At 40.2% G+C, this 23531-nt stretch overlaps 1 pseudogene; it reads right to left on the bottom strand.

Annotated features, from left to right (window-relative positions):
- Nucleotides 1-23531, bottom strand: part of LOC135679656 (alpha-N-acetylglucosaminidase-like) — an 89043-nt pseudogene that overhangs the window by 48669 nt on the left and 16843 nt on the right.

Here is a 23531-nt window from a genome sequence, read left to right as displayed (position 1 = left end):
TTTGTCATCAACAAAAAGCATGATAGCATTATCAAGCACATAAAGGAAGTCATGACACATATAATTCTTTGAATATCTCTTTATTGTTTGTTGCTTGAAGGAGGAAAGTCATTTTTCAAAAAATTTTCATAAGAGTGTACAGGAATATCCCATTTTTAGCATACAAACCGAAAAATGAACTTCTTACATGCATTTGGTTAAAAATATTTGTCACATAATTTGCAACATATTATTTGATCAAGCGTTATCAAGGCATGTAATAGGAATAACATCCGAAAAATAATTTTAACTAGTTTAAGTATTCGGACACATCAACATTCCTAATTCTCTTCTTATGTAATCAAATTGTTCTTCACATAGGGGTTTTGTAAAGATATCAGCTAGTTGATGTTTGGTATCAATAAACTCTATGGTTACATCATGATTAGTGACATGATCTCGTATAAAGTGATGTCTAATATCAATGTGTTTTGTTCTTGAGTGTTGTATAGGATTTTTAGTTAAGCATATTGCACTCGTGTTATCACATTTAATGGGAATATCTTTAAGATTCACTTTGTAATCTTCTAAAGTGTTTTTCATCCATACAACTTGTGCACAGCATGCACTTGCTGCAATGTATTCAGCTTCGGTTGTTGATAGAGCAACCGAGTTTTGTTTCTTAGATGACCAGGATACAAGGGCATGTCCTAAAAATTGACATGATCCTGATGTGCTTTTTCTGTCTAGTCTACAGCCAGCGAAGTCCGCATCAGCATAAGCTGTTAATTCAAAATTTTCTGATTTTGGGTACCATAATCCTAGATTGGTAGTTCCATTAAGATATCTAAGTATTCTTTTGACTGCTTTGAGATGAGATATCTTAGGGTCTGATTGAAATCTAGCACAAAGTCCTACACTGAACATGATGTCTGGTCTGGTGGCAGTGAGGTAAAGTAAACTTCCTATCATACCCCTATAGGTTTTTTGATCGAAGCTTTCTCCATTCTCATCAATTTCCAACTTAGTGGAGGTGCTCATAGGAGTGTCAATGGCTTTTGAATTATTCATTTTGAACTTCTTTAGCAAACTCACAGCATATTTGGTTTGACTAATAAAGATGCCATTGCTTAGTTGTTTGATTTGTAGGCCTAAGAAGAATGTTAATTCTCCCATTAGACTCATTTCGAATTCACGACTCATAGTTTTCGCAAAGGATTCACAAAGAGATTCATTTGTAGAACCAAAGATAATATCATCAACATAAACTTGAACAATGAGAAAATTGTTTTTAAAGTTCTTGATGAATAATGTAGTATCAACCTTGCCTTTTATGAAATTATTTTCAATAAGAAAAGAACTAAGTCTCTCATACCAAGCCCTAGGAGCTTGTTTTAAACCATAGAGAGCTTTAGTTAATCTAAACACATGATTAGGGAGACTATTATTTTCAAATCCAGGAGGTTGTTCAACATAGACTTCTTCGGAAATAAAGCCATTAAGAAAGGCGCTTTTAACATCCATTTGAAACAACTTAAAATTATTACTGCTAGCGTAGGCAAGGAGCATCCTTATGGCTTCCAATCGTGCCACAGGAGCGAAGGTTTCTTCGTAATCGATACCTTCTTCTTGGTTGAAACCTTTGGCCACTAGTCTCGCCTTGTTTCTAACCACGATACCATTTTCATTTTGCTTGTTTCTGAAGACCCATTTAGTACCAATAACTAGATGATCATTTGGTCTAGGAACAAGCTTCCACACTTCATTTCTCTCAAATTGATTTAATTCATCTTGCATTGCGATAATCCATGAATCATCTTTCATGGCTTCATCAACGCATTTGGGTTCAATTTGGGAGAGAAAGGCGGCATTTGCACAAAAGGTTTTAAGAGAAGATCGTGTTTGAACTCCCTTTGATGTGTCTCCTAAGATTAGCTCCTTAGGATGAGCATCTATATACTTCCAATCCTTGGGTAAGGAAATCTGAGAAGTGGATGCATCCAAGTTGCTAGTTGGAGACGGGGTCTCGTTTAAATTTAAAGAGTCAAAATTAACATCATCGTCAAGATCATTTTTCGTGATTTCAGAAGTCTCATTGAAAACAACATGAATGGATTCTTCAATAATTAGAGTTCTTTTATTAAAGATACGAAAGGCTTTAGAAACTGTAGAATAACCAAGAAAGATTCCTTCATCGGATTTAGCATCAAATTTTCCTAAGTTGTCTTTTTCATTCAAGATAAAACACTTACACCCAAAGACTTTGAAATATGAAACGTTGGGTTTTTTATTGTTCCATAACTCATAGGGAGTTTTGGTTAGTAGAGGTCTCACTAGAACTCTATTTAAGATATAGCATGCAGTATTTACGGCTTCGGCCCAAAAATATTTGGGTAGGTTATGTTCATTCAACATGGTTCTTGCCATTTCTTGTAAATTTCGATTTTTTCTTTCTACAACTCCATTTTGTTGAGGGTTTCTAGGAGTAGAGAAATTATGGTTGTATCCATTGAGTTCACAAAATTCTTGGAAATCATGGTTTTGAAATTCACCACCATGATCACTTCTAATTGACGAAATCATAGAACCTTTCTCATTCTGAACGAGTTTGCAAAACTTGGTAAAAGATCTAAGGCATTCACTTTTCTGTTCTAAAAAGTAGGTCCATGTGAATCTGCTATAGTCATCTATGATGACGAAAGCGTATTTGCTACCTCCTAGGCTTGATGTGGAGATGGGTCCGAACAAGTCCATATGGATCAATTGTAAGGGCCTAGAGGTGCTTACTTGATTTTTAGATTTGAAGCTACTCTTAATTTGTTTACCTAATTGGCAGGCATCACATACATTATCTTTGATGAACTTGATATGAGGAATTCCTCTTACAAGTTCTTTGGATGATATTTGAGTGATTAGCTTCATGCTAGCATGACCTAATCTTCTGTGCCATATCCAAGCATTCTCATTTAAAGCAGAAAAACATGTTTCATTACATAAATCATCGATGTCAATAGTGTATACGTTATTTTGTTTTAATGCAATCATGGATATGTTTTTGTGAGGTTTTTCTATGACGCAAGCATTAGATTCAAATTTGATGATATATCCTTTATCACATAATTGACTAATGCTTAGAAGATTATGTTTTAGACCATCAACCAGCAAAACATCTTCAATAGAAAAGTTGGATTTGTTACCTATGGTTCCTTTGCCAATGATTTTACCCTTGTTGTTGTCTCCGAAGGTGACATATCCTTCGTTTATGCTAGAGAGCTTAGAGAATTGGGATGAATCTCCGGTCATATGCCTTGAGCATCCACTGTCAAGGTACCATCTCTTGCTCCTAGCTTGCGATGGTTTAGTTTTCTACAAGAAAGGATGATGTTTAGGTACCCATTTGCTTTTGGGTTCCTCACAAATAGATCTACATTTTTTATCATGTTGCATAGAATTTGTCATGGTTCCTTTAGGAACCCATATCAATTTGTTTGGACTCAATTTCCTGAATGGACAATAATGTGTCTTGTGACCAAACTTGCAACAAAAGTTGCATTTGCTTCTAACATGTAAGATGGGGCCTTTTACAAAGGTAGTTGGATTTCGGTGAGGACTCCTCACAAATCCAATCCCACTTCTTTTGGGAATGTGACCCTTGTTTGCAAGGATCATGTTTAATGACTTGCTACCAACCTCGAATTTCTTCAAGGTGTCCTTGAGTAGCAGGTTTTCTTTTTGCATAGTTTCTAGATCATGACATTTGATACAAGAATTTAAACTATCATGATGTTCGACTTTTAACTTATCAAACTCACAAGTAAGACTATCATGCATCTTTTTCAGCAATTTATATTTTCTACTTATACTCTTGCATTCGTCAAATAAGTCATTGAAGGCATTTAATAATTCATCGAAAGATAAATCAGCATCTAATAAATCCGTTACCTCTTCTCCGATGGCCATTAAGGCGTAATGAGCAACTTGCTCGGTGTTGGACTCCTCTTCTTCAGATGCGCTCGAGTCATCCCATGTTGCTTGAAGAGCCTTCTTCTTTGATGTTCTTCTTTTGACTTGGGGACAATCATTCTTGTAGTGTCCCGGCTTTTTACATTCGTAGCAGATCACTTGGTCCTTCTTGGGTTCAAGTTTATTTTTCACATCGTTTTTAAACTTGTTTCTTTTGAAGAATTTCTTAAACTTTCTTGTCAAAAGTGCCAAGTCATCATCACAGTCCTCATCACTTGAGTTTTCTCTCAAGTGGCATTCAGAAGTTTTAAGTGCCATATCCTTCCTGTTCTTTGGAAGGATGTCTTCTTGCTCTTCATGAGCTTTGCAAGTCATTTCGTAGGTCATTAATGACCCGATTAGTTCTTCAAGAGGGAAGTTGCGCAGATCTTTTGCCTCTTGAATGGCAGTGACTTTAGGATCCCAACTTTTAGGAAGGGATCTTAGTATTTTATTTACGAGTTCAAAATCCGAAAAACTTTTTCCGAGTCCTTTTAGACCGTTGACGACATCCGTGAAACGGGTAAACATGTCGCCAATGGTTTCACTCGGTTTCATTCGGAAAAGTTCAAAAGAATGCAGCAACAGATTGATTTTTGACTCTTTCACTCTACTTGTGCCCTCGTGGGTCACTTCAAGTGTGTGCCAAATATCAAATGCAGTTTCGCAAGTTGAAACACGATTAAACTCGTTTTTATCAAGTGCGCAAAATAAGGCATTCATAGCCTTTGCATTAAGAGCGAAAGCCTTCTTCTCCAAATCGTTCCAATCGATCATTGGAAGAGAAGATTTTGAAAATCCATTTTCAACAAGGTTCCACAGTTCAAAATCCATAGAAATAAGAAAGATCCTCATTCGGGTCTTCCAGTAGGTGTAGTCCGTTCCACTGAACATGGGTGGACGTGTAATAGAGTGCCCCTCTTGGTTTCCGGCGTAAGCCATCTCTCTTGGGTTTTAATCCTTTAGAGAGTTAACCTTGCTCTGATACCAATTGTTAGGATCGAGAGCACTAAGAGGGGGGGGGGGTGAATTAGTGCAGCGGAAATCTTACAGCAATTTAAAAGCTAAAGCTGCGTTTGTCCGATAAAAAATGATTTCGATATAAAAGCAGAATCACAGTGCAGTTTGCGTCTAAGCGCAGTTTTGCATCTAAGCGCAGTTTGCGTCTAAGCGCAGTTTGCGTCTAAACACAGTTTTACGTCTTAAACGCAGTTTTACGTTCAAACGCAGTTTTACGTCAAAACGCAGTTTTACGTCTAAACGCAGTTTTGCGTCTAAACGCAGTTTTGCGTCTAAACGCAGTTTTGCGTCTAAACACAGTTTTACGTCTAAACGCAATTTTACGTCTAAACGCAGTTTTGCGTCTAAACGCAGTTTTACGTCTAAACGTAATTTTACGTCTAAATGTAGTTTTGCGTCTAAAAGCAGTTTTGAACCTTAAAAAGCGTTTTACGTAGAAAGCAATTTGCAGTTATAAATGGAATCCGAATGTAAGCGTAAACTGCAGTGTGAAGATCGTACGAAAACACGATTTACGTTTGAATGCAGATTCTGAAAGATCAGAGCTTGGAAACTCGTTCGTAAAGGCGCAGAGGGCAGTAGCAATGTAGGAGGTTTGCAGTAATGATAAAGTGCTCAAGGTAAAAGCAAACTAGAGATTTAGAGTGGTTCGGTCAGTCTTGACCTACTCCACTTTTGGCTTCCTCCTCCGACGAGGTCACCGATGTCAACTAGCTGCCTTCCTTCAATGGGCGAAGGCTAACTGCCCTTTTACAGTTTCTCTCCTTTTGACACGCTTAGGAGACAACCTTTACAGATCCTTTCTCTCCTCTCTTTACAACTCAAGACTTAAGGAACAGAAGGAGGAGAACTTTAGGACTTTACACAAATTTGAGCTCTTAGAATCACTGAAAAGATCAAGAATTCGGTGTGGATCTGTATCCTTTCAGTGTTGAATGGGTAGGGTATTTATAGGCCCCAACCCAATTCAAATTTGGAGCTCAAAACGATCAAATCCCGGAATTCCGGGATCAGGCGGTTGCACCTCTTGACTGGAGAGGTGGCACCGCCTGGCAGAGCTCGAAGACTGAGCTCAGGCGATTGCACCTCTCTGCCAGAGCTCGAAGACTGAGCTCAGTGGTTGCATCGCCTGGCAGAGCTCGAAGTCTGAGCTTGGTGGTTGCATCACCTGGCAGAGCTCGAAGTCTGAGCTCGGTGGTTGCATCACCTGGCAGAGCTCGAAACTGAGCTCAGGCTGATGCACCTCTCTGCCAGAGGTGGTTGCACCTCTCTGCCAGAGGTGGTTGCACCTCTCTACCAGAGCTCGAAGACCGAGCTCAGGCGATGCATCACCTGTCCAAAGAGGTTGCACCTCTCTGCCAGAGCTTGAAGACCGAGCTCGGTGGTTGCACCTCTTGGCAGAGCTCGAAACTTGAGCTCTGGCGGTGCTACCTCTTGACAGAGGAGGTTGCACCGCCCAGTCTCGCTTGGAGACTGAGCCCTGGGCGGTTGCACCTCTTGGCTGGGGCGGTTGCACCGCCCAGTCTCGCTGGAAGACATGGCCTGGGCGGTTGCACTGCCTGGCTGGGGCGGTTGCACCTCCTGGTGCAATCAGGGTCCGAATGGTTCGCTCCATTCGGCCCAATTTGAATCTTTTCAGGGGCCCAATTTCCCCAAGATTAAGCTAATGGGATCACCTCCCATTTTCAAGCTTAATTATCGTGCTAACTACGATTAACTCTAAGACAACTTCTGCAACTTGCTCCGATGCGTCAATCGCTTCTTCCGACGAGTTTCCGGCGAACTTCCGTCGATCATCCGATAAACCCTCGGTGATCCTTCTGCGGACATCCGGCATACTCCTGGACTTTGCGACGATCCACTTGGCGAGTTCTGACGAGCTTCGCTTGGCAAGCTTCTGGACTTCTCGGATCTGTTCTCGCTGAACCTCCGACGACCGTCCGAACTTCCGTCGAACTCTCGAACTCCCAATGTGATCATGATCTTGACTCCGGCGCAACACGTGCTGCTTGTCTTACTCTTATCGTAGTTAATCCTGCACACTTATCTCAACACATAGATTAGATAACAAATGACAATTGACTTCATCATCAAAATCCGAGATTCAACACTTACCACATCGAACGTTGTGCCAAATTTGATATCAAGGTCGCTGATGGACGGATTTTAACTTATGATAGCAAGTGCTCAAAGATAAAACTGACTTTGTAGGGCCAAGAATTGCTTGTGGATTTCTTTTTACTACCCATAGAAAACTATAAAGTGGTGCTTGGAATTGAGTAGCTATCAACCTTGGGTGATGTTTCTTGGAACTTTTCTAAACTAATTATGAAGTTTTTTATTAATGGAAAGCAAGTTATCCTTAAGGGAAGATGGTAAAAGATGGTTAATTAAGGAGTAATTAGGTTTTTTAATGTTGTGATTAGTAGATTTAATAATGATTTCATTGTAATTTAACCAATATTGGGTCAATTTTATGTATTTAATCCAATATTAAGATGATTAACATATTTATAATGGCAAGGTGAGATTCATTACAAATAATCACAGCTTGTTATTTTAAATTCGATGGAAATTAGGGCTAATCGTAGCTTGTTAATTTAATAAATTTTTATAAGAACATAACACCAAAGGAATAAGTATATGATAATGCTTAGGATCATGCCTACTGTTTGGACAACAACTGTCATCATTGGCGGTGCGAACATTGTGACTACACTGGTCGGGATAGAGGAATCACTCGATTGAAGCAACATTTGACCTATAGTTATCCCAATATTGTAAAATGCAAAAAGATTTCAACAAAGATCCGTTAATTATTTAAAAATAAGCTACAATAGGTAAGCAATGATACAATTCAAAAAAAAGCCAAGGAATAGGAAGAATACATACATGCTACGTAGGAACAGTTTTATGATGAATACGAGGGTCATAGCGATGATATCAATACGGATCTTGGCACCAGTACTCGTGCATCACTAGAGTATCAATACATGTACCATACATACCATCAAGGATTTTAATTTTGAATAATACCACCCGTACCGGGTGGTACGTACTGGTACGTAGACCAACCGTTACCAGCCAATATCGTCGATTGGGGTTGTTTCTGCTACCACCCTAAATCGGTCAATGACGATCGATTTCGACCGTCGCTGCCTGCTATCGAGTGGTATTAGCCGAGGTAGAAGAAAGAAGGGGGAGAAGAAAAGGGAGAACCTAGAGATCTGATGCCGCTCTCCCTCGATGAGATCCCGATCCATCGCCGCCCTCCCTCGTCGGACACCGTAGATGAGATGTCACCTCCTCCTCATTTAAGGTGATGAGGCATCGGCATCATCGGCAATAACTCCTCATCCGTGCGAGGAGAAAAAGCCTCAACGACATCGTGGGGAGAAGAAACCGAGCATCGTGGAGGCGACATTTATTCTCCCCACGTGGGCAGAAGAAACGAGGCGATGACGCGGCGACATCGCCTCGTCACCCTTTTTTTCACGGGGACAAGGAAACCTCGGTTTCTTCTACCCACACGAGCAAGAAATTACTTTTTATATATGTATGTATGTATATATATATATATATATACACACACACACATATATATATATATACACACACATATATATATATATATATATATATATATATATATATATATATATCGAGCGGTATACCATAACATACCACTCATTATACCGTATTGTACCGTATCGAGCTGAGCTCGATACTCCGATACGGTACGAAATTATGAATCTTGCATACCATATAATACGTTAATATGCCTCGGTACGTACCATATCGACGCATGATCGATACACTAGTACAGATCGATACAACGAACATTGCTTGTACCATATCCCAACTAAGATGGTTTTTTCACATAAGTTACATATGATTTTACTTCTATTGTTTTCAAGTTTTATAGCATACTCTTCAAATATTTGATTGATTTCTAGGAGCATTTTTTTCCCTCTTAAAACTAGACATTTTGATAAAAGAACAATAAAAACTATAAAATAAGCATATGAAAGTAAGTACAATAAACAATTGTAATTGTTATTTCATGCAACAAATGAAAAGATAATGCATTACAATTGTAATTAATTATTCATGAAAATGACAAAAGGAGAATCTATAATAGAGCTACTAAGTTTAAATCAAATGATGACAAAGCACCGATAGCCTTTATATGTAAAATGATTGGTTACATAATGTATGCTCCTATGCTTCTTACTAAAATTTTCAAATATTGAAATATCGTACCGTACCGGAGTTTCGAAATTCACTCGGTACGGTACGACACTGTATACCGAGTGATATACCGTTCGATGTGTGCGTGTGTGTATATATATATAACAAAATAAAAATTCGATGATATTGCCTCTCTCTTCTCCCTAGGCGGGGCGACGTTGCCCCGCATTAGTTACATTAGAGGCGGGGCGACATTGCCTCTCTCTTCTCCCTAGTAACGGGCGATCCGTGTACCGGTCTGTTGATGAACCGGTACGTACCGATCGTACTGGGTGGAATTATTTGAAATTGAAGACCTTGAAATTTTCTATATCTATAAAAGATTGGTTACATAAATTTGATCACCCTAATGTCGGTTACAACTCATATCGCAAACAAGAACATCTTTGGTTACATAAAAATAACTCATCACATATATCAATGTGATTTATATTGATATATAAGTGAGTGTATGTATGTATAAGTATGTGTATACACATACATATATTAATGTGATTTATATTGACAGATATGTTATATGTATGTATATGTACATACATATATATATATATATACATATATATACATATATATATACATATACATATAAATATATATATACACATACACATATATATATATATACACATACACATATATATAAATACATATATACATATATATATATATGTTTATGTACATATATATATATTTATGTACATATATATATATTTATGTACATATATATATATATATGTACATATATATATATATATGTACATATATATATATATATATATGTGTGTGTGTGTGTGTTTATGTATATGTATATATATGTAAATATATATGTATGTGCATACATATATACACACACACACACACATATATACATATTAATATGTATATATATACACACAAATATAAATATATATGTATATATATGTGTATATATATATATATATTTGTATATATATATGTATATATGTATATAGGTGTATACATGTATAAACATAACATACTGTACCGACCTGAACTCGATACTCTAGTACAGTACGAAATTACGAACCTTGCATATAATATATATATATATACACACACACATATATACGTATATTTATATGTATGTATGTATATATATATATTTATATATATATGTATATATGTATATGTGTAAATGTATTATATGTATCTATATACATATACACATATACATATATACATATACATATATACATATATATACATATATACATATACATATACATGTATATGTATATATGTATATATGTATATATATGTATATACGTATATACATATATATACATATATATATAAATATATATACATATATACACATACATGTATATGTATATGTATATATGAAAAAGAAAAGCCTAATTTCTTTTTGTAGAATCTGACTGTTTTAGGGATCCAGGAAAAAGATGCAACCTCATAACCCACGATATGTATATATGTATATATATGCATATACATATATATACAGAGATATATGTGTATATATATACATATACACATATAGATATATACATATACACACACATATATATATATATATAAGGTTTGTAACACCGAATGATACCGCCCGTACTGGGCGGTATGTACCGGTCCATCAACACAGCGGTACACGGACCATCCGCTACCAAGCGGTAGTGTCGATTAAGGCTATTATCATCCACGGTGACCAAGGGAGAAGAAAGAGGGAGTCGACGGTGACCGAGGGAGAAGAAAGAGGGAGAAGAAGAGGCAAAAGGGGAAGAAAGAAATAGGAAAAACAAGAAAAAAAAGGAGAATCTGAGATCAACGTCGCTATCCTCGTCTACGGTGACTTCTCATCCGCGCACGGGGAGAAGAGTATCGGCATCGCGAGGCAAAGCGAGGTGAAACCTTAGCGAAATTTTTTTTTTTCTACGACGTCACCTCGGCAACGTCGCAAAATTTTTTTTTTTTTTTTCTGCGACGCTGCCCAAGAGAGGCGACGTCGCAAAACTTTTTTTTATACTGCTCGGTATATAGTACCGTACAGTATATATATACTGTACGGTACCGAGCGATATATCGAAATATACTGCCCAAGAGAAGCGACGACGCTGCCCAAGAGAGGCGACGTCACAATATATATATATATATATATATATATATATATATACCGAGCGATATATCGAAATATACTGCTCGGTATATAGTACCATACCATATCGAGCAAATCTCGAAATTCTGGTACGATACGAAATTTCAATCCTTGTATATATATATATATATTTTTATTTATATTTATATATGAGAAGAATAACATCAAATTAAGTTACGAAGACAAAGAACACCTGGTAAAGAAAAGGACCACTTCTGCTGTTGAAGAGCTAACACTAAGTTCTCCGGTAGGAATATTTGTGCTATGTTATATTTTCTTTGTTAGTAAGGCTTGATTATGAGAATTGTATTAGCAGTATCTGCATTACCCATGGATATGCTCAGTCCTTGGAATTAACATAAGAGCTTGCATATATAAGAAATTACTAGCAGCATGAATAAAGGTTTCTCAGAAGATGGAAAGAGAAATGTACCAATTGTATATGTGACTTCTCCTGCCATATTCTGCAGAATAAGTGAACATTGTTTCAAATCTTAAATGAGTAATTTGTTGCATTACTGGAGGAAGGTCACAATTAAATTTAATCAATTTATGGATTATAATATTATCTTCTGTGATGACATGAAAGGGTACATAATTTCTCAGAAAACATTAAAATATGACAGTTGGTGGATGCAACGCTTACGAAAAAGAAAAAGCAAGTATACCAGAAAAGATATTAAATCATTGACAGTTGCTAATTTACATTTTTTTAATAAAAGTGAATGACTACTTCTCTTTCATTTATGAGATGGAATAGGAAAAAGAGATCCAGCCAAATCTGGAAGAAATAGTTCACGTAAAAGAGCAACATGAAGAGTAAGCTAAAAAATATCACCAACACCAAGTCAACCCAACAAAAGAACAAGCAAACCAAGAAAACAACGTCTCAGTTGCACAAATTAAAAAAACCTTATTTAAGCCAATAAGATGCCAGGATGTGCCAATTACTCGCTGCCAAAATAGATTAGTGAATACCTACTTTTAAATCGTATTGATAATCTCCCTAATATATAAAAATAATGTGATTAGAACCACGATAAAAAAGCCTTATGGAATTGGTGCGATAGCCCCACACTAATTCTGTCAAGATAAAGCATTTATTTTACGCTGATCTTTAGATAAAACTACAAAGGAGAAGTTCCTTAACACCAAATGTGTATATTTCAGAATTCATACTAAAACGCTATTTAAATGGAAGATTTTTCTGACAGTATTGATACTGACACAGAAAAATATAGGCTTTGCTAAATGAAAAAAATGATGATGCTGATAAACAGAGCATCGCAAACCTAATTCAAGTGCAAAGAATTACATGGTGCAATTTTTTAAAGCTTACAAGGCCCTAAAAGTCTATACTATTGAGATTATCGATGACTAACATCCATATTTCTATCCCACAAATCAAGATACGAATATAAAGTATACCTTTAAGTTGTTGTTCCATAAATGCCTTTCCAATTTCTATAAACAAAGGATCAGTTGCATCTAAAAGTTATGTACCAAGGTTCGTCGTACCGTACCATACCGACGTTTCGACCCGGGCTCGGTACCGGTATGGTACGGTATACCACTCGGTACACCCAGGTGTACCGAGCGGTACACTCACGTGTACCGAGCACTGTACATTGCTACAGTGTTACTGTACGCTGCTACAGTGTTACTGTCGACCAGCCAAATTGATCACTATTGTCACGGACTTAGCTGGTTTTGCCTAAGTCATGCGGCACCCTTGCGTATCCGTCCACATGACACAACCTTTATTTACAAACATAAAACAGCCACCAATCCCAACTAAACTGGGGTTGTTAAACCTTCGACCGTCCCTCTACATACTATGCAAAGCATTAACAAAACAAAAGACACAAACATACATAAGCATTACATCAAACATCCTGTTTAGAAGTTTGTCCGTAACATTCTCCCCCACCCATTCCTTCAACGTCATAGTCGAAGCCTTTGCCGACACTGTAACTTATCACATTTGCTAAGTCTTCAATCTTCTGCTCCAACTGCAATAGACCTCTTGGCTCCCAGTTGTTCTACGCTGTTGTTGTTGAGTAGTCGAACTTTTGACCCTTTGTTATGCAACTGTTCAGAGCTTGTAAAGTCTGTTTGTAATTTGCATTGTCTATGAAGTGTTTTCGGAAATGTTTGCTTGTGGATCCCGAGTGAGGCGTTTTCTCTAACCCGTTTTCTCGTTTGTAGGTCCTAAGGGACCATGGGAGGCTTCGGGGAAGCTGACTTTTGCGGACGGACACGCAAGGGTGCCGCACGACTTAGGCAAAACCAGCTAAGTCCGTGACACATAGTATCAGAGTGGGACAAGCACTCATAGAAACACTTGGCATGCAAACGTGAGGGACCTAGCGGGGCTGCGTTGAGGGCAGTCAGCACACACACGATCGTTTGGGGGAAAACGAGCATGGAGATGTAGGAAAATGGAGTCGCTCGGAAGAGCGGGCATCTGAGAGTGACATTCAGACGAATAGCCAACCCTTTGTGCAAGAGGCACCACGAGGACAAGCAAGCTGGGAAGAATACAGAGCACACAAAGGTTAGGATGGCTTAGTTTGAGCTACGGCTCAACGTTGACAACTATACTTGATGGTGCTCAAGGCAAGCGAGGCGCTTGGTAAAGGATGAGACCATGCAAGGTGGAATGAATTGCTCAACGACCGAAAGAGTTGTGCAAAGCTCACAGAGGTGAGGAGAATTGCTAACTCAAAGAATTCGGTTCTCATGCAAGGGCTTGTATGCGGACGATGGAATGTTCGTGGCCATCCCAAGGCGATTGAAACTCGGCGCCATGGAGCATTGAAACTTTCTCTTCGGCATGTGAAGGATACGTCCGTAGGAGGCTGAATTATGCAGCGAGTTCAGCATGTTGCTAGGCCTTGAGTGGTGCAGCGGGGGCTGTATCGACGTGGAGTCGCAATCTAGCAAGTGCGTTTGCAGGAGGCAGAACAATGCGTAGTTTGTTCAGCAAATCGGAGTAGTCCAAGGGGATGGTGGTCTCCGAAACGAAGAGAGATGTTGCTCCAATGGGATAGATATCCAAGAGGGATAATTCTCGGCTCTCCAGAGGGAGAATCATGTGCAACAGACTGCACATGTTGAGGAAGAGTACCTCAATAAACAACAACTCCACGAAGCTTAATGGACCGAGCAAGCGGCGAGGAGTCGTCGCATGATCTCGCTTGAGAGAATGCATTGGTGGATGCATTGCGAGATCAAGTAGGGGAGCAACTCAAAGCAACACAAATAAAGGCACACTTGAAGTCGATATAGATATCGGACTCAAGAGAGGGCTGACCCGTGGAATGGTGGGCACAAGGGCCACCATCAACTCAATGCAAAAACGAGAAGCGAAGCAACTTGGGTGTAACTTGTCAAAGTACCCAAGCCGCATGAAGGGAGCCGGCGTAGAAGATGGAGCATGGAGCGAAGGCATAGTGCTTTCCTTGGACAGAGGTTAAGGACATGAACTCTTGCAGAGACAAGAGCAAGATCATGTTGTTCCATGGGTCCTTCATTCTGACGGAGCGGACTCATCTTGCATGGTGCCAAAGATGAAGGGAGCTTCTGGGCACATGCACCTTCTCTCGGAGAAGCATTTGTTAGAGGAACTAAGACGACTCAACTTGCGGAGGCGAAGTTGGGTTCAGAAAAACTTGGCACAGGGCAAGAGGACGCGGAGGCGGGTACTCTTGAAGAATATGCCACAGTGTTGCCATTCAAGTTGTCATAAAGGAAGCGGTGCGCAGCGGAGATTGTGCTGGTAGGGGTAGAGGCCCAGGATCCAGACAATGGTGCACCATTTTCAGCGAAGTCGATAGACTTCGGGAGCTACTAGGCGACGGACTATCCTAGAGCAGTGCTTCATCTAGGTGCGACCCAAGAGTGGGTGGATGAAGGTCGATTGCCAAAGGAGCGAACAAAATCAAAGTTGAAGGAGACCCTACGATGTATTGGCAAAGGCCACACATGGAGGGATCACAATTCGAGTTCATCCCACAAGGATCAGAATGCAATGGAGATGTCACCAGGAGACGACATGGTGCAGCGAATCGTGGTGGAATAGTTTGTGACAATGCGATACACACGACATAGTCCCGTGAGGAACTAGATCATACGGAGGTATGATCGGGAGCTACTGGAAGCTCCACTTCGGTGAACAACACGACGGCAAGAAGGGCTATGGATTCAAGGAGTAAAGGTCATGGTACCGCAGAGGCGGATCTTCCGTGTGTGTATCAAATTTTGCATCGGATGAAAGCCTTGGTCATCAGCATATGGGGGCTGTGTTACACCAAGGAAAAAGTTCTAATGCAAATACCAGTGAGTCCCATGGGAGGGACTTGATAATGCAGAGGTATGATCGAAGCAGTTGGAGAGCTGGACTACTCCAGAGCCCATATTCGCTTAACGGAGCCCGGCAAATCAGAGGACAAGGTCGAGTAAGCGAACGTTGCTACCAAGGAAGCTAAGGAGAACAGAATCGGTGCAAATCCTACAACGTGATGGCAGAGGCCATGCATGGGAGTTGCAGTCTATCTTTCCATCGACCAAAGGAAGCTGCTTGGAGAACACAGAGGTGTTAAAACAGAGGGTCGAAAGGGGCGAGGAAGCGACGACGAGTCCAGAGGGACTTAGCTACCCAAAATCAAGCATTAGTTAGAATGGAGGTGGACTCGGAGGAGTGCCACATAGACATATCTACTGATCGTGAAGAAATGGATGCAGATGCGAGGCAACGGATAGTAGGGCTATGGGCATGGCAGCGCCATGGTACCGTAGAGGCGGGACTTCCATGAAAGTCATTAATCCCTTGCTCTCATGGAAGTGTTGAATCTCGTATTTTGATGATGAAACTACTTGATATATGTTTATGATTTAATCTGCGTTTTGAGTGACGCAGGATGCTTCGATCAGGATGAGACAATTAAAGCAGGAAAATCATGTTGTGCCGAAGGAACATGTCAGAAGATTGGACGTCGGGCCGGTGGATCGGTCGACGTATCGACAGAAGGCTTCGGGCCGTGAACTCGGGCATCGGGCCAAGAAGAGCGGGTATTGTGCCAAGGATATCGGAGTTGCGGAGTCAACTGGCCGATTGGGCAATAGGCTGCACGAGAGGACGATGCGCCGAAGAATCGGACGAAGCGTCGAGGGACCAATGATATGTCGGACAACTTGGTTAATTGCTTAGGATTAATTGTCTCGATTGAAGTTTTGTTTTGTTGTGCAGGATTAACTATGATAACGATGAAGACATAAAGCGAAACAAAGTGTCGGAGTCAAGCGCGATGGATTTGTTGCGAGTTCGAGAGTTCGACGGAAGTCCGAAGATTCGTTGGGAGTTCGCGGAGCTCGCCGAGAAAGATCGGAGCTTGCCGAAGAAGCTCGTTGGAACTCGCTAAGAACAAATCGTGAAGTCTAGGAGCTTGCCGGGAGTCCGCAGAATGGTTTCCGAGAGTTCATCGGAAGACCGCCGGAAGTTTGCCGGAAGCTCGCTAGAAGAAGTCTTGACTTGCGGACTTTGTAATAGCTTAGAAAATATCTTTAAATTCATAGTTAGCACGTTAATTAGGGTTAGGAATAGGTGTTAATCCTATAACCCAAGTAGGGGCCAATTAGGCCCAAGTTCGGACTGGTTTGGACCAAGTTTGGAGCCAAACCAAGTGAGCTGGAATAGTGAAGAGGTGCCACCTCTCCAGCCTGGAGGTGCCACCGCCAGGGTTGAGAGGTGCAACCTCTCAAGCCTGGAGGTGCCACCGCCAGGGTTGGGAGGTGCAACCGCCCCAGCCAGGAGGTGCAACCGCCTGGGCTGTGGGGGTTGAGAGGTGCAACCGCCCCAGCCAGGAGGTGCAACCGCCAGGGCTGCACGGCTGGGAGGTGCAACCGCCCCAGCCAAGAGGTTGCACCGCCTGAGCTCAAGTTCCGAGCTCTGCCAGGCGATGCAACCACCAAGCTCAGTCTTCGAGCTTTGGCAGAGAGGTGCATCAGCCTGAGCTCAGTCTCGAGCTCTGCCAAGTGATGCATTCACCAAGCTCAGTCTTCGAGCTCTGGCAGAGAGGTGGATCAGCCTGAGCTCAGCTTGGAGCTCTGCCAGGTGATGCAACCACCGAGCTCTGCCAGGTGATGCAATCACCAAGCTCAGTCTTGGAGCTCTGCCAGGTGATGCAACCATCGAGCTCAGTCTTCGAGCTCTGGCAGAGAGAAGCAATCGGCAGAGCTCAGTCTTCGAGCTCTGCCAGGCGGTGCCACCTCTCCAGTCGAGAGGTGCAACCGCCTGATCCCAGAATTCTGGGATTTGATCGATTTGATCGTTTTGAGCTCGAATTTTGAATTGGGTTGGGGCCTATAAATACCCCACCCATTCAGCACTGAATTGAGCAAGAACTGACCCGAAATCTTGATCTTTTCAGTGGTTCTTAGAGCTCAAAACTGCTAGTTTTTCTCCTCCTTCTGTTCTTCAAGTTTGAGTTGAAAAGAGAGGAGAGAAAACATCTGTAAAGGTTGTCTCCTAAGCCTGTCAAAAGGAGAGAAATTGTAAGAGGGAAGTTTGGCCTTCGCCCATTGAAGGAAGGCACCTAGTTGACGTCGGCAACCTCATCGGTGGAGGAAGCCAAAAGTGGAGTAGGTCAAGGCTGACCGAACCACTCTAAATCTCTGGTTTGCGTTTATTTTCGAGCACTTTATCATTACTGCAAACCTCCCTCATCACTACTACTCTCTGCGCTTTCACGAACAAGTTCTAAGTGCTGTTCTTCCAAATCTGCATTCAGACGTAAACTCGTATTTTCATACATTACAGTTTACGTTTACGTTTGATTCTGCAGAACTGTTTTCCGCGCTTTTACGAACGAGCTTCCTTGCAGTTTACGCTTACATTTTAATCCTATTAATAACTGCAATCTGTCCTCTACGATTTTACGAACGAGTTTCAACATTTAGACGTAAAACTGCATTCAGACGTAAATCGGCTTTCCTCGCTCAATCATCAGATTTCAGTTCACGTTTACGTCTTGATTTCAACTGCATACTGCCTTCTGCGAGTATACAAACGAGTTTCAAAGTTTAGACGTAAATCTGCGTCTAGACGTAAAACTGCGTTTAGACGTAAATCTGCGTTTAGACGTAAAACTGCGTTTAGACGTAAAACTGCGTTTAGACGTAAATCTGCGTTTAGACGTAAAACTGCGTTTAGACGTAAAACTACGTTTAGACGTAAATCTGCGTTTAGACGTAAATCTGCATTTAGACATAAATCTGAGTTTAGACGCAAAACTGCGCTTAGACGCAAAACTGCGCTTAAACGCAATCTGCGCTTAGACGCAAACTGCACTTTGATACAAACTGAGAATTTGCTTTTGCATCATAATAGTTTTTGAACGAACGCAGCTTTTGGTTCTTAAATTATTATAAGATTTCCGCTGCACTAATTCACCCCCCCCCCTCTTAGTGCTCTTGATCCTAACAATTGGTATCAGAGCGGGGTTTTTCTCATTTCGGATTTACACCCGAGAGAAATGACTTTTCAAGAGGGCTGTTCGGTCTTTCGTCCACCGTTCTTTAACGGATTGGACTACACTTATTGGAAAACTCGAATGAGAGTTTTCTTAATTTCTCTAAATCTGGATTTATGGAATATCATTGAAAACGGTTTTCAACTTCCCTCCAAACCGATGAACGAATGGTCGGTTTTGGAGAAGAAGAATTTTTCTTTAAACGCAAAGGCTATGAATGCCTTATTTTGCGCATTGGACAAAAATGAGTTCAATCGGATTTCTACGTGTGAAACAGCTTTCGATATTTGGTGCACTCTTGAAATCACGCACGAGGGAACTAGTAGAGTCAAAGACTCGAAAGTTAATATTCTACTGCTTGATTTCGAGCTTTTTCATATGAAACCAAGCGAAACCGTTGTTGACATGTACACCCGTTTTACGGATGTCGTCAATGGTTTAAAATCACTTGGTAAAAGCTTTTCGGATTTTGAACTCGTTAACAAAGTTTTGCGCTCACTTTCTAAAACTTGGGATTCAAAAGTAACTGCTATTCAAGAATCGAAAAACTTGAACCATTTTCCACTTGAAGAACTAATTGGTTCATTGATCACATATGAAATGACGTGCAATGCACGTGAAGAACTTGAGAACCACCTTCCAAAGAACAGGAAGGATTTGGAACTCTGGACAAATGAATGCCACTTGAGCGATGACTCAAGTGATGAGGACAATGATGAACAAACCAACCTTCCAAAGAACAGGAAGGATTTGGGACATAGATCATTTGAAGACCACTCGAGCATAAGCTCAAGTGATGGTGAACTTAAAATGAAACGAAAATTAAAAAGCAAAAAGAATGGAACTACTTGCTTTAAACGCAAGAAGAAGAACAAAAATTGGGATGAATCGAGCTCCTCCGAAGAAGAGAAAGTCAACAAAAGCAAGGCGGCAAACTACGCCTTAACAGCCTACAATGATGAGGTAATCGAAATCCCCCTAATTTACTTCGAAATTACATGATGCTTTTCATGATGCACTTTTCTTTTTCTTTAAATTTTGTTGAAAATTATATTTTTAATAATTTAACCATGAAAATGCAAAAATATGATCATGCTTGTAATCTTGAAAATGATAATGAAAATTGCATGTCTTATGTTAATGCAAGATAGAAATCTAATGATTTTACACCTAGTGAGATTAATCTTATGTGCTTGAGAAGCAAGAATGTATATTTTGATGATTTTCATATTGCTTTTCAATGACGATACATGGCCTTTGTTTGGAAGGCTTGATATTTTTCATTGTCTTTGTTTATTAAATATAATGTATGGTTTTGACATAAAAATAAAGATTTGAGCATGCTATTATAAAGTCAATCATAAATTAAAACTAAAGAAGTTTTAGGCATTTATAAGAATCATTCAAAATTATGTTCAATGAAACCTTGCTTAATGTTGCAATGAAAATATTAAAGTTATACTTGATGATTTCAGATTTGACAAATGCTACACTTTAAATATGAATCATTCTTCAATCAGATTAAATGCTTCAATCATTTTCTATCTCTAAGAGTTCTCGATTTTGGTGAAATACAAGTGATAAATTCATTTATGATATCTTGTAAATCACTTGAATTATGAATGAGTTTTTCTTTTTTATGATGTGTTAAAAGAATCACTTAAAAAGAAAATGTTTTTCCCATTTTATCGAGATTAATGATTTCATGATATTATGTGAATCTCGAAACTGATTTTGATGAAATAGTAATAACGTTATTCATGTTATGAATCTTAAAAATGATTGAAATATTTAACACTTTTATGCTCTTCCCCCTACTTTCTTCTTGTTTTCAATGATAAAATGGGGAGAAGTTTTGATCATGCATGGTAGGATATAATTTGACAAAATTGATACCATCATGATATGAAACATTTATAATGTACAATTATGCATACAATACTTGTGCTTTCTAATTATGATGTGATGTATTGCATATGATGTAAATCATGATTTAAAATGCTATGAGTGCCAAGTTACACATTTTGAGAAGAAATTGTTATATTGAAATATTAATGTAATTATGAATGGTGATATGATATCATGCATGTAATACTTCAATTTATGATAATGATGCATGCTATGATAAAATATTCATGATGAAAAATTATCTTGACATTCATAACTTGATTATTCATCATTTGTCATGATTTTGAAATCGTTGTAAAAGGAAAAGAGAACTACAAAACTGTATTCTCTCTTTCTTTTTTTTTACAATGACAAAGGGGGAGATAGCTAGCTTGTACAAGTCAAGAAGATGCAAAAACTTGATTTGCTAGCTTACCTATTTTAAGAAGCAAAGATTGCTAACTTGCTTATTTCAAGAAGAAAAATTGTCTTCTTGAACATCACTATCTTGAATATCTCAAGAAGCAAAACTTGCAATTTGCACATTGCAATAGGAAGCAAGAATCATGAGCTTACACAAGAAATTTATCTTGCATTTGCTTTCGAAATTTTTGCTAGCTTATATATTGTGAAACTTGTATATCGTAAAAATTGCTAGCTTGTTGGTCTAAAGAGAAGCAAAAAGTTGCTATCTCAAAAGAAGCAAATGTGCTATCTTGCCTATCTCAAGAGGCAAAAATGCTAACTTGTGCATCTAGCAAAGTGAGCAAAATTTTCAAGAAGCAAGAGTTGCCTTCTTGAACATCTCTAATTTGCTAGCTTGCATGATGTAGAACTTGCTATCTTGAACATTACCAAAAGTGCTATCTTATATGCTATAAAACTTCATATCTAAAACTTGATAGCATGAATGTTCTAAGCATGATGTAACACTTGCTAAATCTTCTAGCTCCAAGATTGCATGATGATAAAACTTGATACTATGATTTTCATGCAATGAGTTGAACCAATATCACACACACTTGATTGTAGTACTTCTCCTTTTTGTTGATGACAAAGGGGGAGAAGTATGTTGATGACATGACATGTGATGCATAAGTTTATGCATAAGTTCATGTTGACGTGTTGCAAGTATTCATGATGAATATTGCAATGACTTGAATTCAGTTTGAATTCAAGGTTCTATCAATATGGCATATTGATAGGGGGAGTTTGTTTAAACTCCGGGAGTTAAGTTTAACTCCGTCATCAAGTGGTTGTCATCATCAAAAAGGGGGAGATTGTTGAATCTCGTATTTTGATGATGAAACTACTTGATATATGTTTATGATTTAATCTGCGTTTTGAGTGACGCAGGATGCTTCGATCAGGATGAGACAATTAAAGCAGGAAAATCATGTTGTGCTGAAGGAACATGTCAGAAGATTGGACGTCGGGCCGGTGGATCGGTCGACGTATCGACAGAAGGCTTCGGGCCGTGAACTCGGGCATCGGGCCAAGAAGAGCGGGTATTGTGCCAAGGATATCGGAGTTGCGGAGTCAACTGGCCGATTGGGCAATAGGCTGCACGAGAGGACGATGCGCCGAAGAATCGGACGAAGCGTCGAGGGACCAATGATATGTCGGACAACTTGGTTAATTGCTTAGGATTAATTGTCTCGATTGAAGTTTTGTTTTGTTGTGCAGGATTAACTATGATAACGATGAAGACATAAAGCGAAACAAAGTGTCGGAGTCAAGCGCGATGGATTTGTTGCGAGTTCGAGAGTTCGACGGAAGTCCGAAGATTCGTTGGGAGTTCGCGGAGCTCGCCGAGAAAGATCGGAGCTTGCCGAAGAAGCTCGTTGGAACTCGCTAAGAACAAATCGTGAAGTCTAGGAGCTTGCCGGGAGTCCGCAGAATGGTTTCCGAGAGTTCATCGGAAGACCGCCGGAAGTTTGCCGGAAGCTCGCTAGAAGAAGTCTTGACTTGCGGACTTTGTAATAGCTTAGAAAATGTCTTTAAATTCATAGTTAGCACATTAATTAGGGTTAGGAATAGGTGTTAATCCTATAACCCAAGTAGGGGCCAATTAGGCCCAAGTTCGGACTGGTTTGGACCAAGTTTGGAGCCAAACCAAGTGAGCTGGAATAGTGAAGAGGTGCCACCTCTCCAGCCTGGAGGTGCCACCGCCAGGGTTGAGAGGTGCAACCTCTCAAGCCTGGAGGTGCCACCGCCAGGGTTGGGAGGTGCAACCGCCCCAGCCAGGAGGTGCAACCGCCTGGGCTGTGGGGGTTGAGAGGTGCAACCGCCCCAGCCAGGAGGTGCAACCGCCAGGGCTGCACGGCTGGGAGGTGCAACCGCCCCAGCCAAGAGGTTGCACCGCCTGAGCTCAAGTTCCGAGCTCTGCCAGGCGATGCAACCACCAAGCTCAGTCTTCGAGCTTTGGCAGAGAGGTGCATCAGCCTGAGCTCAGTCTCGAGCTCTGCCAGGTGATGCATTCACCAAGCTCAGTCTTCGAGCTCTGGCAGAGAGGTGGATCAGCCTGAGCTCAGCTTGGAGCTCTGCCAGGTGATGCAACCACCGAGCTCTGTTTCGAGCTCTGCCAGGTGATGCAATCACCAAGCTCAGTCTTGGAGCTCTGCCAGGTGATGCAACCATCGAGCTCAGTCTTCGAGCTCTGGCAGAGAGAAGCAATCGGCAGAGCTCAGTCTTCGAGCTCTGCCAGGCGGTGCCACCTCTCCAGTCGAGAG

Source organism: Musa acuminata, chromosome BXJ1-1, assembly GCF_036884655.1.
Source record: "Musa acuminata AAA Group cultivar baxijiao chromosome BXJ1-1, Cavendish_Baxijiao_AAA, whole genome shotgun sequence".
Classification (NCBI taxonomy): domain Eukaryota; kingdom Viridiplantae; phylum Streptophyta; class Magnoliopsida; order Zingiberales; family Musaceae; genus Musa; species Musa acuminata.
This window is presented reverse-complemented; position numbering and strand designations above follow the sequence as displayed.